This window comes from Tetrao urogallus, assembly GCF_951394365.1.
Source record: "Tetrao urogallus genome assembly, chromosome: 3".
In the NCBI taxonomy this organism is placed as follows: domain Eukaryota; kingdom Metazoa; phylum Chordata; class Aves; order Galliformes; family Phasianidae; genus Tetrao; species Tetrao urogallus.
Window position 1 is genome coordinate 37,408,154 of NC_136815.1, and position 20,027 is coordinate 37,428,180.

A 20,027-nucleotide genomic window follows, 5' to 3' on the forward strand; every position below is an offset into this window, starting at 1 on the left:
TTGAAAAAAAACTAAAATTGATTTACTATTTATTTAAAATTTATATTAATATTTTAAAATGCAATATATTTACAATACTTACTACTTTAATCAAATACCTCCAGTTACATTAGCTTGAAAATACTGGGGATATTCAGAGTGCAAGGCAACTTCTGATATCCTCAACAACAGGACTCTCTTCCCCTAACAGCAGACACAAAGCATCTCTTAAAGCTGGCCTCTAACACAGGACACCGCTGCTGGCCTGTGCTAAGTGACAATACAATCTCAGTGAGGATTTATTAAACAGCATCTTTGAAAAGTCTAATGGAATGTATGATCATAAAAAAGGTTTAGTTTTCATTGTTAGGACAATCTCCTGTGATTAATCATAACAATTTAATTATTGTCGGTTTTCTAACTTCAGAAGTATTTTAACTTCCTTCACATACTCATTTATTTTGGAGTTATTTTTATGTATAAACTTACATTCCAAATGATAATATCTTCCATACACTTCATTCATACACTCCAAAGTTATACAAGCTGGTGCTGAAAAGTTGTTTTTGAAGTGATTTGTAATAATTAGAGCAGTGCAACAGAAGCAATATCATTAACCAATTTTAGATCTCTGAATCAAAATGAACGAAGTGCAAGTAAACATGCCATATGCTATGCTCTTGGTTTGCCTTCCCAGCATGTTGACCACAATGGCATTTTGAAATATTTGCCAAGACTCAATGACCAGTGCTGAAATATTTATTTCTTGGCTGTCCACTGAATACTGACTCATGTACTTTCATTTGTTGTTTCTCCTCAGCATGTTGTAAGGAGCTAAATTGTAGGATGACTTTCATGAAGCTAGTATTGGACATATTACATTCTGAGCACTTGCCTGTTTGTGAACAGAGTGATTCAGAAAATACACTGGAAGAACCTAGGCTGTTTATTACCACAGTGCTGTTCTCACAGATCACAGCTGATTTCTGTATTAACATGAGCTGGCTCTGCCACTCAACAACTAATCACTTTACCAGCAGGATACCTGGTAAATACCTCAGTGGTAAATAAAATGTTTAGAATGGAAATGTGTAATCTAAATTCAGACACAGCCCTCCATGCCACAATATGCAGAATGGATTTTCCATTCTTCTCTTCAATATTTCCTTCATACATGCTTCATAGCTACTGTGAGCCTGGAGAATTAATTCCTTAATTGTTTTTATTAGCATTTATGTCAGAGTGGCAAGCAAAGGTACGAACCATTTGAAATAGCTTGTTACATCAGCTTAGCAATTGGATTTCATATACAGGAATTAAATCATGCCACATTGCTCTGTAGCCAAGCAGAAAAGACAAACAGACCTGTGTGAAAGGAGACAGCATGGTTTTGGCAGAAGCAAGAAGAGTCAAGAGACAACATACTGAGAGAATGGCCCAGACAGGGGACTCAGTCCGGGGACTCAGATTCAGATCTCTGTGACCTGTGCTCCAGTTTGGTCCGTGGAATTGGTAGCCTGCAGCTTCAGAAAACATTTTTCAAGCATGAACTAAAATCGCGCAAGATAAGAAAAGTAAAAACACAGGAAAAATGGGTTTTCTGAGGTGGTAACTGTTAGCAACTCTAAGAGAAACGACAGCAAGAAAAAACAGGCAGTGGTGAGGATGTTGATGCTTGACTTGGTAGCCTATTAATCCTGGCTATCTATTCTTTGTATTAGCCAATAAATGATGCTGAGTACTCTTAAGCCGTGTACATACTGGTCACAAAACTTCTAACAGAGTGATGAAATATACCATGTGTGATGAAATGTAGGGTGAGAGTTCCTGGGGGTCTCATTGTGATGTACATTCAGGTGGCTGGATCAGGCAGCAAGCTGACTAGGTTCTGGCTTCAGCTGTGTGTCTTGCTCAGGAAAGTAAAATAGCATAGCTCTTTTATAGCAGGTAGTTTCCCATCAATTTGCCTAATTCCCTTTTGAACCTGTTGATGCTGTCTGCCTTTATGATCTTTGGCAGCAAATTCCAGAAGTTCACTCTTTGTATAATGAAGTATTTCTTTTTGACTTTATTTAAACCCATTAGTTTCACAGAATGTACATTCTAGCTCTGTGAGGTTTGACAGATTTACTCCATTAGCCTTTTCTGTGCCTTTATGACATGATAAACCCCAACAATATCCCTCTCAGCCTTCTCCTCTTGAAATGGAGGAGCCTCAGGCTGTGTGTGTCTCCTCAGAAGATATCTATTTGATTCTCTAGATCATGTTAGCTGCCATTTTCTATATCACTTCTACCTTGACAGTGCCCTTTTGAAAAGTGGCTTTCCAGACTATACAAATTACTCAAGACACAGATGCACCAGATTTTTGTGTGATGATAGATTGTCTTGTGCTTTGACCAACACTAAATATTCAGCTAGTGGTTCCAAACTACTGATAACTCCAGGATTTCTTTTGTTAGGGTTGTAACTTAAATGTCACTTTCTTCGGAAACCTCTTTTCAACTAATTACACACCACTGCTTTCCACCATTGCAATTTATCATTAAAATGAGCTCTATGGTTAATTGGGCTCTGGGAGTTATTCAAGGGACCAGCTCTAGAATTGACTTTGAAATACTTTTATTGAAAATATTGATCACAATACAGAGAAGAAATAAAAAGATGTCAAATGCATGAAGAAATATATTTCCCTAATTATGTTCCAAAATTTACTGGGCAGATAGGAATCTTTATACTGAAAGTTTAGACAGCGTGTTATTATGAAATGTATACAGGAGGTCAGTGTCTTAGGGGTAAACATTGCCTAACTTCAAGACATTAGGGTGCAAAGTGAAGATCTCATTGCAACTCTAGGTGGGAGTGTCACAGTAAACGCATACTTTGCACCAGGCGTTAGTGCCTCGGAGATACACCCACCCTTTATAATCTTACTACTGAGACCAAACTGTGTTAAAGGCAAAGAAGGTAAGAAGGTAGATACAGCTAAAACTCCATGTTCTGCCTTGGTGATCAGATCTAACCTGAACTTATTCTTACAACTCTGTGCTTATCTAAGCCAGTGTAGTGTTACACCCACTAGTCAATTCTAGCAGCTAGAGTTGAGTTCACAACATCCACACTTCTTTACAGCCACTTCCTTTGGCTTTCTTCCTTTAATGTTGTTTTTTGGCCTAACTTAGAAAATTAATATATAATACATACTTTGGCTTACTAAAAGATATATCACCGTTATTACTCCTCCTATTGCTTTCTCTGAGAAAGCCTTTGCTTCCTCTCTGGAGTAGGTGAAGACCATTTTGTCTTTACCTAGTGCTTTGCATAACTGGATTCTCAGTCCCATGATTTTAGCTACTACTCAGGTTTTTACAAGGGGATAAAACAGACTTTGAAGAAGAAAAAGAAGGAGAAGTAGGGTAGGACACACAGTTGTCAAATAGGATTATATATGCACTAGAGGAGTTGCTGGGAAGGGATCAGATGAGATTTCATTTTACTTTCAAGAAAAGTATTCTAATAAAATACAGAACAAGCTGTGTCAATATCTGCCCCAAGTTATATAGACAGTGACAATAAGAATATAGTAGTGGCATATAGGATGAAGGGAATGTTGCAACCAGTTGCAGTATGTTGGTTGTTACCAGAGATTATGAGATCAAAACAGAAAGAAGGGGTGAGGAATTGAATTTAATCTGCTTAAAGTACGTGTCCTTTTTAACCTAATAAGCAAGGGGAAAGGGGAACAGGGAATTAACCACAACTGCAGGCAGAGTAAATGTGAATAGTTGTAAAAAGACAATACTGGCACAATTTCAAATGGTTGTCTTGGTACTAAATAGAAGTGAACTAAAGAGTATATCTGAAGACCAAGGTCTGAAATAACGTTCTAAATAGATTACTGATTGTGAAAAACAAAGGGTTTTAAAAGTGACTTTGTAAAATTTTTTGAATGATCATGGTGAAAATCCTTAGAGAGAAAAGTAAGTTTTTGCATATTGCAGTACTATTATCTCCAAAGGTACCTCACCTTGATTTACATTTGTATAATATAATCCAAGCATTACATTGATTCTATGTGCTAGTGCTTCTGGTGTTTATCTTTAGAGGAGGACAGGAGGCTTTTTTCAACTTCTTTCCTAACCTTGGGCTTGCAGGACAAAAGATCTTTATGTTTCTATTGACATTAATATTGCCAAGATGTATTTACGGTGTGTCCTGATTATGCGCTCATAATGTGTGCCAGATTTATAGTCAATAGTGACCTTTTCCCTAAGTCAGTTTTGCAGGGACAACAGGTTTTTCCCATCTGCTCTTAGCGCTGGGCAGGAATTATGTTATCATCTGGGAGTTTTCTGTAGCAAATTCTTCTTGTTGCAAGTATCTCTGTCATAGACAACTCCCTTAATCTGTCCTGTTTTCCATCTGTGACACTTAATTACTATGGCTCTTGACCTCTTATTAAAATTCTTATCACTGGTGATGTGGAAGCACCATGTGTCATTGCAAGTGGAATAAATATTCTGCAGGCATCTTCAGTAGCCACCTGGCTATACCTCAGGCTTCTAGAGGCTTGGTTTGTCCCCATTTATTCTTTTCAGCTCTATGTTTTTATATCACAAATAGAAGTTCAGGGAAAGTAACCATTAGGAGAATTTGAGAAAAAGTTGTTGCACCAGATCAAGTCTAATTTGGACATGCAAACTACGTTTTGGACATCTTGTCTTTCTCAAGATGTCACCTTGTGAACCACCTGGGGTTGGTTACTGACTTGTGTCCTGTATCTTCTGCTTGAATTAGCTATTGGAATCCAAAAGATTGTGAACCATTATTCTGAGACCTTCAAATGTCTGGAACAAACAAAAGAGAGATTTCTGAAAATAGAATTAGGAGCAGAGTACTTAGTTTGGTTGGTAACTAGAAATAGATATATTTTAAAAGGAGGTTGAACTAAACAATATTTGAGAGTAAGAGGAGATGAAGTTACGGTGTTACCATTGTGCATAATTAACCACAGTAGCACTTAAACTCTCTATAAGATAAAATTCTGAGAAATTCCCAAAAGTTTTTACATGGCTTGGCTAAAATTCAGAGTTTGACTAGCTAGTGTACAGTATTAGTATTGTGAGTGGTTGAAGAAATAGCCATTCTGGACTAGCTATAGATTTTTCTCTCACCTCAATATGACTCTCAGGAATCAAGCATTCCTCCTGCTGCTTGGGTCAAGTAAGACAATGTCATCACTTCAGGTTCATTGTGCTTCCTGTTGAGGGTGGTCATAGGACATCAGGAACTAGAAGCGTAGGGCTTTGAAGCAGCACTGAGGAATCAGGAAACAACAGGCAGCCTCTTATCTCTTGTAGGTATCTCTACAGAGAGGTATTTATAAAGCACAAAAAGGAAACGCCTGAGAAACCACAACTCGTTTTACATATCTCTGAAGAGAAATTATCATCAATGAGATCAAACTTTCTGACAAATGTTAAAAAAACAAACAAGATTTTTACAATGAAAAATATTTCTGTTGCTTTTTTTCTCGTTGGGTTTTTTTGTTCAAAACTATGATGTGGTCCATTCATCTGGCAAACAAAGTGTCCCCTATCTGTACTCAGTAAATTGTCAGTTTTTGCTTTTACTGAGCAAATAATTTTCCACATCATTTGCTGGGAAGAAAAAAAGATAACAAATATTTCTATTCATTATATTACGAAGAGGAGAGATTTTACAAATAAAAACAGTGGTCAAGCAGGAAGGCAAAATAAAGTGGAGCTGTGTTTGAAAACCTCATGTTGTGACAATATTGTTTTAAAGTTATGATTACAGAACTTAAAATATATTTTGAATACAAATTACAAAGTTACAAAAGTAAGTTACTCTTACTCCTGACCATAACTGCTAAAGAAAAATCATAGTGTGACCAGTGAGGGTGTGAATTTGTAGAAGATTAAATAAAAGTTAAGGGCTTGCATTTCATCAAAAAACAGTAAAAGATGCAATTTAGTTCAGTATATGAAAACTGAGGGAACAGAGTTTTCATACTTCCGCAAACAAATTATGTGTTGGAGAATAAATGTCTCTACAGCGTGGCCATTCAATAGGATTTTTAGCCAAGCTGTAAGATGAGCTTAATGGTTGCTCTTTATCAAGAACCTCAACTGAGAAGTGGATGTGATCTCAGGGTGACCAAAAAAATGTAATCATAGTCATTTTGAAATACATCTCGAGATCTACACTCTTTAAGGGTGTAGGAAGTCCCTTTTCTAGAGGGCAATGCCACTGATCTTCCAGAACAATTGTTACTTTCCAGGAATGCAAAGACTGAGACCAGTGTCCTGCCACTTAATGCAGCTGCCTGAAGGCCTGTTCCTGCTCTACCACACGTATCAAGAACCAAACACTGTTTGTATGAGGCATTGTGACCAAGAGTTGCAGAACACAGTGGCGCACTGAGAGCAAGTATGACACATCATCAGTTAGAACAAGATATAGCAAGTTGCATGCTGTTTCAAACACCAAAATGTGTCTGCAATACTGCATTGAAAATGAAGAATCAGTAACATTTCAGGCCAGTGAAAACTGAGAATCTGCATCTGAGATTCTTTACTTTACTTTATTAAAGAAGCTAAATGTTTCTTATGCATGTGCATGTGGCCAGAGGAATGGATTTTAGAAATAAACTAAAAACACAAATAACTTTTCTCAGTTTCTACCAAAATCTTAAGGAAAATAAAAATACATCATATTGTCATGTCAGAGGATTTTAGACATAATGTTCAAAGAGAAGGAAGCAAAACCTCTCTTTATATGAGGCCAACTTATGGCTTTGCAATTAATTAGGAAATTAGAGATATATTGAAATTCAATTATTAGAAAAATCTGTGAACTTGTCACAGAAGTGGAGGCTGAAGAACAATCGTTGCTGTGTACTTTTTACTATTACAAGGTAAATATATTCAGACAGGTAAGATTTTGCCAGGGAAGATGCAGAAGGTGCCTGAAGAACTAAAGACACTGCAAGCAAGAAATTATGAAAGACAAGAAATTGGAAGGAAGCATTCCCAGAAAATGGGTTTTAGTGGTAGACTTTGCATCTTATAGGGAGGAAGTTATGGGACTGAGCTCTGTTCTCTCTAGACAGAAGGCTGCCCACCTTTTCATTTAAAAGGTAGCATATCTGTCAGTCAGGGATAAGCAGAAGTAGCTGAACTTTCTTTAGAGCCGAGATGGATAAGATAATCTCTCAGGGTCTCTGCACTGTAATCTTATGATTCTAACTGTATTTCAGTTTCTCACAGGATTTCCACTGAAGGTTGCATGGGTCTACTTGGAATTTGGAAATGGTAGAAAATAATTTGTGTGGATGATAATAGGGTGGATATTATGAGACCAGGAGACTACAATTCTGTGTAGTCGTTGCTTCTATACATCTCAGATCATTCTCATGACACCTAGTTTTGTTTTTTTCAAAATGTTAACAACTCTTTAGTTGTCATTTGCCATACAACAATGGAGATGAAAAAGACACTGTATACTCCAAACCTGATATATATATATAGACACATGTATATACTTTGGCATAACTGGGAAATGCCTGAGGCACTTCTTTACCCTTTACCTAGTTATAATAGCACGTCAACAGGACAGGAATATTCAATCTGCCAGATGCTCAGTTGGTTTACCCTGATTATATTTTTTATCAGAAACTGTCTCTAACTTCCCACAAAGTCCCCATTTACGCTCAGAGTAATCATCTTGCTTTCAGCAGCTTTAAACATAAGGCAGGCTATCAGTTCTACGTGTCAGATCTTTAACACAAGGTAATTATTGTCCCTTTCAAATGACTGGGAATAATTTTTTGTAATATAAGGAAAAGAAAATATTCATTAGCCTGTAGGAGGAGTATAATCTGAAATGGTAACCTTGCATTAAAATAAATCTAGTCTTGTGGAATATCAACAGATTACTCCAATGGATGATGCAACTCCCACTATTACCTGGAGGGCGACACATCGGTCATACGGCTCTCCAGCTGATATATGTTAATAATTAAGGTGTCAAAGGATGTCACACATGCATCCTTACTTATGTGCCCTAAAAATCCCCTTAGTAAGAAATAGAAGATTTTGTCCTATTATGTTTTTCAGAAGTCTGTTTTATATGTTATGTGTGTAAGACTCTTATGACCTTAGCTTTTTATCTTTTAAAAGTATTTTATACAAAGAAGAATTAAGTAGAAATGACATTAAGATTTGCTAAAGTGATGTCACAAATGTAACCAATCTTAGTCCAGCTATTGCAAAATTAGCTGCTCTCTTTCATAAATAAACACAGCGAAATTTTCCCTCTATTGGCACATACATTAGTTGGTGCAAATGGGTGCAGATACACCATGTAAGGCACATACTCACTATTTACCTTGCTATTTGTGTCCTCTTCTACTCTGCAGAACCCACCTCTATAAATATTTATCTCCTTTTCAACCTAATTTGAGCTTTCAGACCCTGATGTGAGAGGGAGTGAAGTCAGTTCCAGAATGAGAAAATGTGCTAAGTGAACTTTAAAGCAAAAGACTTTTAAATAAGAAATTATGCTGAACTAACACTAAAACATGAAATGTTAAGAGATCTTCAGTTCAAAAACTGAGAAAAAATATCACAGTATATATCTGCATCTAAGTTTACTTTAAACAAGCCAAATAATTCACGCATCCTCCAAACAAGTAAAATAAAAAAAAATATACATAGTCTTGATATGGTATCCCTATACAATTTGTTTATTTATTCAAACCAATGAAAAAGTACTTTTACTTTTAACATTGATGTTGCTACTCTAAAACTTTATTGTGAAGTAGGATGAGCTTATGGAACTCTTTTTAGAAAAGTAACAAAACCCAGAAGTTCAGTCTGTAACTAGATATACTTAAATACATTTTAAAAAATACAAATATTGGTGAAAAAAAAGGCTCTACTCTATGGTAACTGTTATGCAATATTATTTACAGGCATTGCTCTCACCCTGATGATTAATAAGATTATTTCCACACCTGGGTGGTGTTAATAGAGGACTTAATTATTTGCTATAATTTTGATTAAGCTGTTTACAAAGTATTACTTTAATATCAGCTCTACAACTTAGAGCACTTGGGTAAATGGCAATCCTATTAGTTTCAAAGATGGTCTTGACCCACAGATGTGAAATCTCTCACTTTTACTTTAATGACCCAGGTAATTTCTGACCAGGAGGCAAAAGGAACTTGAATCTTGAGGAAGTCTGTGATTTTAAGCAGCTTTCCCAGGCTGGCCACATTTGTGATGGTCAGCAGGTGCTTTTTCATTGAGGCATCATGACACTGAATCACATAACTGAGGCAGGAAAACGAAGAAAATAAAAATCTACTCTTTTATTTTTTTTCTTATTGACTACTCACAGCTGCAAATGTAGCAGAATGGTGAATAATGTTTAGTGAATAACTCAGAAGAAAAGATACTGTTCTGACAACCCTACGGGGTATAACAGACAAAAGATATTTTTATGGATCTTTGGTCTATATTACTATAAAGCAGAACTTCTGAAAGTTATGTTAACTAAGTAGTCTATCTATCAATTTCTCTACACCTCGTGATGTTGTAGTGAATTGTAATGACTGCTGCACTTAAATGTAGATGCTTCTCAGCAAATACCCTGTATTTTTAAGAGTACTCTCCAAAATGCACTTTAAGGAATAGAAAGAAAATGAGTAAGAACATAAGAAGAGGTATTTTAATGTTTTTAACTTGAGTCAGGATATTAAAAAGAACATTTTTTTCATTCATTTTTTTTCACTCACTGATTCATTGTATATTACATATTACAATTACATATACAAGTGGTAAAACTGTAATTTGCTTCCTACCTGAATCGTAGAAAGGCTTGGGTTGGAAGGGACCTCAAATATCATATAGTTCTAACCCCCCTGCTATAGGCAGATTGCCAACACTAAATCAGGCACTAGATCAGGTTGCCCAGGGCTCTATTCAACTTGGCCTTCTATGCCTTCGGGAATGTGGCAGCCTGAGAATGATGGGAGTAGGAAAAGATACAAGAAACAATGGTATTTTCTTTGCAATTTCAATTGTTAGGTTTGGAGTTAAGTGGAGAACCAGTATCAGATAGCCAGAAAATAAAAATGATCTCAGCTGTGGGATTGAGTCAAAGGAGACACAGGCAGTTACAAGGCCTAGGGAAGCACCTGAAAGAGGACGTTAATTCAAGATGAAATCTGTAATAATGTGACCAAATCACTAGGGAGTGCACTATTTACCACTCTTTCTTTACCTAACAATTACAGGTAATAATAGAGTATATAAGAACATATAGATATTTCTGTCGTATTCATCTAGAATTATTTTATTCCTTAGGGATTAACAAACTTTTCCCTGTCTGTTTTAGACCAGAAAACAAGGACCGTTGCTGGCATGAGACAGTTCTGAACCCTGAGTATTCTGTATCAAAGATGCTACTGTGTTAAGAACTAGGCAGATTATTCCAGCACTGGGTATTCTCCTTAGCAAAGCAACTGAAGCTCTTCAAGGTACACTATCCATACATGGATTTGCAGTATGGTGTTTTTAGAGCTAGAAGAATTTTCAGCCTTCCAGTAAAGAGGTAGTTTATGATCTCTCTTGTCTCTGTCTGACACCTAAGTACACCAAGACAAAAAACTGTCTCACAGCAGTCAGACCCTTGCCCAATGTTGGAATCCCAGAATTTGTATTTGTAGTAGATTTTGAAGGACAGAGGAAGAATGGCAAGAAGCAGACTTCCATGAAGACAGTTAATTCAAAGGACTCCATTTTGGGGAATTCATATTCTTTTTTACCTTCAAATATCTTTTTATAACCTTGTTAACTTTATGGGTGGCCCTAAGGAGCTGTTCACAGCTACTGACCCAAACTTGGAAGTCTACACAGCCAGTAGAATTGACCCTATGGCCTCAGTAGTGGCACAGTAGTTGAGAGTAGTATGATATTATAGATAGGACATAGGCAGAAGAAAGACAGCATACATCTGTCTGTTATCACAGAATCACAGAGTCACAGAATGGACAGGGTTGGAAGGGACCTCAAGGATCATGAATCTCCAACCCCCCCTGCCACGTGCAGGGCCACCAACCTCCACATTCAATACCAGACAAGGCTGCCCAGGGCCCCATCCAACCTGGCCTTGAACACCTCCAGGTATGGGGCATCCACAACCTCTCTGGACAGCCTGTTCCAGCACCTCACCACTCTCTCTGTAAAGAATTTCCCTCTGACATCCAACCTAAATCTCCCCTCCCTCAATTTAAAACCATTTCCCCTTGTCCTGCTGTTATCAACCCTTCCAAAGAGTTGATTCCCTTCCTGTTTGTAGGCTCCCTTTAGGTACTGAAAGGCTGCAATGAGGTCACCCGCAGCCTTCTTTTCTCCAGGCTGAACATGCCCAGCTTCCTCATCCTGTCTTTGTAGGGGAGGTGCTCCAGTCCCCTGATCATCTTTGTGGCTCTCCTCTGGACCCTCTCCAACAGCTCCCCGTCCTTCTTGTACTGTACAGACCTGGACACAGTACTCCAGATGGGGCCTCACAAGAGAAGAGTAGAGGTGGACAATCACCTCCCTATCCCTGCTGGCCACCCCTTTCTGCAGGAGCCCAGGATACCATTTGCTTTCTGAGCCACAAGAGCACACTGCTGGCTCATGTTAAGCTTTTCATCCACCAAGACCCCCAGGTCCTTCTCTGCAGGGCTGCTCTCAAAGACCACTCCCTCCAGTCTGTATGGATGCCTGGGATTCCTCCAGCCCAAGTGCAAAACTCTGCACTTTCCTGTGCCGAACCTCATTAGGTTCACCTGGGCCCACCTTTCCAGCCTGTTGAGGTCCCTCTGAATGGCATCCCTTCCTTCCACTGTGTCAACCGCACCACTCAGCTTGGTGTCGTCAGCAAACTTGCTGAGGGTGCACTCGATTCCATCATCGATATCACTGATAAAGATGTTACAGAGCACCGGTCCCAAGACAGACCCTGGGGGACACCACTGGTTACCAGCCTCCACCTGGACATGGAGCCATTGATGACTACCCTCTGTCTGTGGCCTTTCAACCAATTTCTTATCCATTGAGTGGCCTGCCCATCAAATCCACATCCCTCCAATTTGGAGATAAGGATGCAGTGGGGGACCATGTCAAAGGCCTTGCTCAAGTCCAGGTAAATGACATCGGTCGCCTTCCCCTTGTCCACCAATGCTGTCATTCCATCATAGAAGGCTACCAGATTGGTCAAGCGTGTCCTTCCCCTGGTGAAGCCATGCTGGCTGTCTTGGATCACACGCTCATTCCTCATGTGATCAAGCATGTCATCCAGGATGATCTGTTCCGTGATCTTCCCAGGCACAGAGGTGAGACTCACCAGCCTGTAGTTCCCCGGGTCCTCCTTGCTCCCTTTCTTGTAAATAGGAGTGATGTGACCCTTCCTCCAGTCATCTGGGACCTCACCTGACAGCCACGACTTTTCTAATATGATGGAGAGTGGCTCGGCAACCACCTTGGCCGGCTCCTTCAGAACCCTGGGATGCACGCCATCCGGCCCCATAGACTTGTATACAATCAGTCTCATGAGGTGGTCTCAGACCTGCTCTGCCCTTACAGTGGGGGGGATTTACCACCCCAGTCCCCACCTAGACATTTGGGGATGCAGGGCTCAGGGATGTGAGAAATATTAGAATCCTGGCTGCCAGTGAAGTCCGAGGCAAAGAATTCATTCAGTACTTCAGCCTTCTCTTCGTCCATTGAAGCAAGTTCTCCTTTACATTTACCAAAGGAGGTACACTCGCTTTGGCCTGTCTCTTCTGGCCAGTGTACCTGTAGAATGTCTTCCTATTGTTTTTCATGTCCCTTGCCAAGTTCAATTCTGCCTGCGCCTTGGCTCTTCCTGATCTCACATCTGCAAGTACAGACAGCATCCCTGTATTCTTCCCAGGTGACATGCCCTTGTTTCCAGAGCTTGTACACACCTTTCTTTGCCCTCAGCTTGCCCAGCAGGCTACTGCCGAGCCAAGCCAGTTTCCTACCTCCTCTGCCTGCTTTCTTATTCAGAAGAATAGAGAGCTCTTGAGCTCTCAAGAAGGCATCCTTGAAGAGAAGCCAGCTCTCCTCAATGTCTTTATTTTTAAAGACAGCATCCCAGGGGATCTTGGCCAACAGTCCACTGAACAGCTTAAAGTTTACTCTTCCGAAGTTCAGGGTCCTGACGCCACTCTTTGCCAGGCCCACATCCCTCGAGATCACGAACTCAACCAGGGTGTGGTCACTGCAGCCCAGGCTGCCACCAACCTTAATGCATCTCTTTCGTACAGAGGTCACAAATGGAGTTTAAACTGTCATGAACTGTGACGACAGAGGATGCGGATCCATCCACTTCAGCAGTGTCATAATAAGCCTTTTGACAATCTGTTCTGTAGTAACACTTCCTTGATTTGGAGATGGCTCTACCTCTGTGTTTCTTGACTGCTGTAATCAGCTTACCAGATCATCTGGAAAAAAAATGGTGCTGTGGAGGTGAAAAGAGATGGCACTCTTGATATCTGCCTCAGAGTTGTGAAGTTTAGGAAGCAGAATCGTTAATTTAATCCTCAGATTAAACTTCAGCATTGCTTCTGGGAATTAATTGTGTCAGAATTACTCAACCAAAAGAATATTATATTTGAAGAAGAAGCCACATTGTCCTTGAATTTTTCCCACTTTTTAGTATTGGAAAAAACACCTTACTGAATACATATAATGATAAACACATTTCCAGGCGCTTGAAAAGTAGATTCAGGAAGTTTGTGAATGTCAAAATCAGCCCTTCCTAAATGATGTGCTTCTACAGATAGCAACTAATTGAACAGTGCCTTAAAAAGTTGTATACATCTGGGTACAGAAATATTAAAATATTGAAAAATATATATATTTGCAGGTATAATGAAAAACTGAAATGCCACACAGCGGCCTAAGTTAGCTACCATATGAGCTACCAGATTATTAAATTCTTGACTGAACTAAAAAACATAATAGACTCCTTCAATTCTAATAGAAAGTTCAGGATGGTTAAAAAAGCTAAGCAGATGGAAAGGTTCAACAACATATCAAGATCTGGTGCACTTTGTCAAATGAACTTTGCAGATATTTACTTAATTATTCTTCCTGTTGAATCAAGAAAAAAATTTTGGGAATATGCATGTTACTTTACCAAATACGATTTTAACAATGTGCAAGAATATATTGGATTGGCCAAGATCCCATAACTTTCTCAAAGGCAAAGCTGGAAATCAGTGATGAAAATACTCCTGGCCAGTGATTGTTGCCTTTTATATATCTTCCTGCAACAGGAGAGACAGAATGACATCAAGGACTGGAAACACCACCTTAGCTCATGCTAGTTGATGACTTGTCTGTGGCTCAGACTCCTTATCCATGAATATCTTACTGGAAATCACTTAGCAACCCTTACTATAAAATATCCCCAGGAAAAAAAAAAATATGAAAAGGACTTTTTAAAATTCAAGTTATTTGAGCTTCAGTGGCTGAGCACAGGCCTGTTTGTAGTGTGGGCATAGCAATGAACAATACATGTGAAAATACAATATGTATTTTAAAAATGAAAGTAGTTACATAAAATTTATATATATATACTCTGTCTTTTTGTAGAATTCCTCTTGCACACCCTTCTCTAATGTTACAAAGAAGCCCTGGAGATATACGGATAGTAGGCAGATTTTCAAGTGTATTTACACTGCCAGAGAAATATAAAATGTCCTCAAATGTGAATAAGAATCAGGGATGCTGCTCTCTTGAATCTGCTTTGATGTTAGAAAGATCTTCGGTACAGTGAATGAAGTAAAATAAATGTTTTCTAGTCTGATACATTGCAGCATATCTACTAAATTCAGGCTCTATTCTGAAACATGACTGTGCAAAAGAATGGTACTTCTTTCACGGGAAACTCTTGTTTTACAAATGTATTGAGTTATTTTTTTAATTTTTAAATAGTTTTTATTAGTGGATATTACAGCCGTAAATATAATCTGAGTTACCAGAAAACTTCATCAGGAATAAAATCACTATAATGTAAATCAACAACTTAATACCTTACTAGTCAGTGAGGCCTCGAAAATCCTGGCTTTGATTAGGTATGAAGTGTGGCTTATCACTGAAAATCTAAAAATTAACACAGAAGAAATGCAACACCTTAATTCAAGGAGAACTTCAGTACTTTTTCTTAAAGGAAGTAGGGACTGAAAGAGACACAGGACAGAAAAAATGGTTTTGAATCAGTCCAATTAAGGAAGCACGATGGTTTGGATTCACTTTCTTATTCAAATATATACTTAATTTCTTCCCTTTTTTTCAGACTTTTTTCAGGTGATAGCATTGCTTTTTTTAGCATTATTTTTTAAAGTATGCTTTCTTATTGTTTTATTGCAAAGATTACTTCATTTTATATACTCTTAAAGAGCTCATATATATTTTTTTTCACGTGGCATGAACTAAACATCTGAAATTGCAATGAGGAAAATGCATGTGCAGCTGTGATTGCTTCTAATTTTAATGCAATGCTAAGATGCTTTAACTCAACATCTTTCATATCCCTCCCCAGCTCCCATCTTCTGAAACCCGTTTGCTTCACAGAAGAGTCATAACAAAATAATAATCAGCTTGTAGTGTAGAGGGGTAATTTTTACCTCTGGATTATTTTTAGACTGAGGTAGACAAACATCTATGAGGACACAGAATCAGTGCCTCGGGCAAAGGGATGAACCTGATCACCTATTGAGATCCCTGTTAGTCCTTTCCTTGTGATTCTGTGACAAATACATATCTGCTCTGGCCATAAAGGGTTGTCACCCCATTTCCTTGGGCATAAGGATTGTGCAGCATTTGTGTCTGTGGAGAGATACTGGAGATGATTCCCACTGCCCTCTAATTCCCTCAACTGTGGTTGAATTAAGTTGAATTTGTGCTAAGAGGGCTCAAGATAGGAAAGCTCAGCTAGGGGATAGTAAATACTGACCTCAAATACATATAAATATATAAAGTAGTTAAAATATCTTGCAATTATTTATGTGAAAGAATGAGTTATTAAACAACTTGTTCAAATGCCTTGGTGACATTGGGTCAAGTATGTAATGCAGGCATTTATCTGTTGTATTTTATATCATAGAAAAAACTGTCTGAGGAAGAAATTTGACTACAGTGCCTGACTTCTCATCAATCTGTATGTGAGTTTTGCCACATTTCTGGCTGGGTTTTCTGGTTTTAGCTATGAGTGGGACACTCCTGTAACCTGAAATGAAGTTGAAATATATTCCTTTATAAAAATAAATGTGTTCTTTAATGTTTGTTCCAATTCTCAACAAACTCAAGCAGATTTTAACCTTTTATTTCTGCTGTTTTTTAGTTAAGATTCTAATTCATATGTTTTTCTTTTTTTCTTAATGGTGAAGAAAAAGATGTTTCATTAGAAAAAAATATTCCATTTTAGGCAGTTTCATTCCTGTTGAAATGAAAAATATTTTCGATAGTACACTAGAAGATATTAGGAAACAAAATAAAAAAAAAAATACAAAACAACAACAAACATACCCCACATCCTGAAATAAAAAGCATCCTAAGTGGATCCATTCAGGAAAACCCATGTTTCTGTAAGATCTGTAAGCTTCAGCCTTGTTTCGTGAGTACATTCTGCGTGGGCAAGCTGCAAGGGTGTATAAAGGAGGCATGTCACCCACACTTGATATTACAGCTTATCTACTTCATTTTCATTTGTGCACATTCTACCTACTCACGCAATTGCTACATAAACTCCCACTCAGCAGCTTGCAATAGAAAGAATGCTGTTATTACAGTATTTAACTAAAGTAATAGCTAGTGCAGGGCTGCCTAGCCTCTTGACAATCAAGACCTGAATTATATCACAAAGTTTATATTGGGATTTAAGTGTGAATAAGGTTTATAATGCTTGTAATGATGCGAAATTATTCAAGAGCCCTTCAGGGGATCATAGGTGGGAGTGCTCGAAAGTGGAGACCTCAGTCCTGACTGCAGCCCAGCCACAACACGAGCTGTATAGCACTATGTGCAGGCAAAATATCTGATCTGATAAAGCCGTATTTTATTGTGTCTATATGTGGGTGAGCTTAGAAAATAACTGTGTGTTTAGGGACACATAATAGTTAATAGACCTGCAATTTGCATAGGTGTCCATCAGCAACATCTCCGCAGGGCAAATGCATTAAATATGCTTCAGTCCTGTTAAAAGAGACGCACTTAAGGCCATCACTATTTTTGTGACTACTCATGCCAGCACTGGGCTTGGCTCTTTTTGCCTTGAATAGTGATGAGTTGTCAGAGAAAATACGTATACATGTCTTTGCTGATGTATCACAAATGTTGCAATCCAGAAAACAGGATGTAACTACTGCAACATTCCTTAACCTCTGTGTGTATTTGGGATGAATCTTTTTTTCCTAGCTCTTTGACGTCAGGTTGGGATATGATTGTCATGATCTAGAGGTCAGAAAAAATAAATATTTATATTCTACAGGCTGTGCTCAGCTCTTGGTTGACCTTATCAAATGCTTATTGAGCTTTCAGCCATTTATATGAAGAATAAACTCTTGTTCTGTGGTGAAGCTGGAGTGAATTCAGGGAAATTAATGGATTTATTTCTGACCTGTGTCTGCTTTGACCTACTCTGAAACTTTAAAAATGTGGTGTGCTTCTGTTCAAAAAGAGGGTCAGTTTTTAGTATTTAAACATCTGTAAAGATTCTGTCCTCTCTAAATACTATAATTTTTCACAATATATAGTATTGATCAGTCTACATCTAAGCAGAACAAATCCTAGTTCCTCTACCTCTAGGCACAAGAATAGTTCAAGATTATCAACTGAGGCAATTAAATTTGATGGCAGTGAATTCCATGAGACCAGAGGGAGAGAGGAGTACAGGGAACTAGCAGATGTTGTAAGAAGGAAGGCAGGAGAACTGGGAAACATCAGTGGCATTTAAAATATATGAAGATGGACAAGGAGTCTGGAGAATAGCTTTATAAAAGGTTTCATAGTGTGTAAAAGAGGTTGGAATGGACACCAGCATTTCTAGAAAATGAAGCTCTGGAGATCCAATAGATCTGGGGGTCCTGAGAAGGAGGAAAGCAAAGCTTTCATTGTTGACATCATGATGAATTGAGCAAAGAAACCAGGAACAAGGTGACAAGGCAGAGATTGTTCAAGTGAGATGGATTAATACTGAGAACAGAGAGACAGAGATGTGGAAATGACAGACTCTCAGGTTAAGGACTAGTGATGGAAACAGGGAGTAAAAATAATGCAGACCGAGATTAAATAAGAAGGCTATGCAGGGAAGGAAGCTGATCTGAACATCAGTAGAATGGAGGTATATTGGAAAAGAATGCAGAGGAAACTTGAAATATATTAGTACATATGTAAATAACATATTTCTGATTGTCTACATGTTTCTTGAACACTGTTTTGCCTATGGATGGGTTCAGCACAAAGGTCACAGACATCAAGTTAAAGAAGTGAGTTTATCTTCACGTACATATAGCAGTGAAATAATGAGTGAAAAGATAGAGCAAAAATAAAACAGAACAAGGTAATAAACCTAATCACTGCAACACAAGATTAGCTATAGTGATTAAAAAATACACATCACCAATTGCCTTAATACTTTACCATCATCCAGACCTGCAGTCTCTGGGGAACCCTGGTTGCAGTGATGATTTGGAGAGCCTTTCCACTATTTGGGAAGTCCTACACAGTGTGTTCACTTGTAGGTGAGGTCTCCAGCTTTTCTGCAAGAGGGTCCAGCATTCATATTGTAGAATTAAAAAGTTTGCATAACTTCAAGGGGGGAAACAGCTGGTTTCATTCCCCTTTTTGGATGCCAGCACAAGCCTGGCCAGGGCTCCATAGAGTTTGTATACTAGGCCTTGATGCCATGTTTCTGAACAAGGAAAGGTTAATACATTCTCATAATGTTTTGTCTAAGCTATATCTCTTGCAAATGAGACATTTTATCCAATGTATATATTTCACTAGTGACCATACATATCTTGTTAATGATGAGATACTAATGTAATGTATAACACAAGGTTGTGAGGTTCTTCTAGAGGTCAACTTTGGTTCAAAACCTGTTGTTCAGGCCTTAGTACTTCAAACACCTCCAGGGATGGTGACTCCATCACTTGTTCTGATACTTCACCACTCTTTCTGAAAAGAAATTCTTCCTAATGTCCAACCTGAACTCCCCTGGTGCATCTTAAGGCCATTATTTCTCATTCTAGTAGTTCTAGTTCTTTCATGCCGATGTAGATTCATTGCATGACAGTGTAGTCATGCAAATACAAGGAAACAAAACATGTAAACAAAACGAAATAGTTTATTTCAGGTCAATAAGCACTATGTAGTTGCTGTTGGTTTGTTTTTTTTTCTATCTGCACTGACCACATAAATATACTTTCACCACTTTTAACAGTTTATTTCTGCATTTTGTTAAACTCATTACTAGCAAATGTTTTTTCCAATGATATTACTGCTTTATGCAAGGCACAAAACACCAAGCCTTTTCTAAATGTTTTCCCTCATGAGAAAAGCTGTTTCTGAATGAGTCTGTCTTGATCCATATAAGCCATCAGAAAAGCATCACCACTGAATGACTTTTTCACAGGTTTGTGATTTCTTCCCCTGAACAAAAGCTATAGACAAGGTACGGGCAGGAAGAAATGTATACCAGCTATATTTCTTTTATCTCATGGGGACTTGAGCATAGGCAGTAGCAGTTCCTGTCTTTGCATAGGAATGAATGTGACTGTATGAGGAGATGCTTGGAGGAGCACTGCTTGCTGTCCTCCACATCATCTTGTGTCAGCTGAACCAAGACTCTCAAAAATTTGGAATGAGTCTCTGCTGAAGGATCCTCTTTGGGAGTAAACCCTCCTGGGCAACCATTCCAAATCCTCTTCACAATTTACTGAG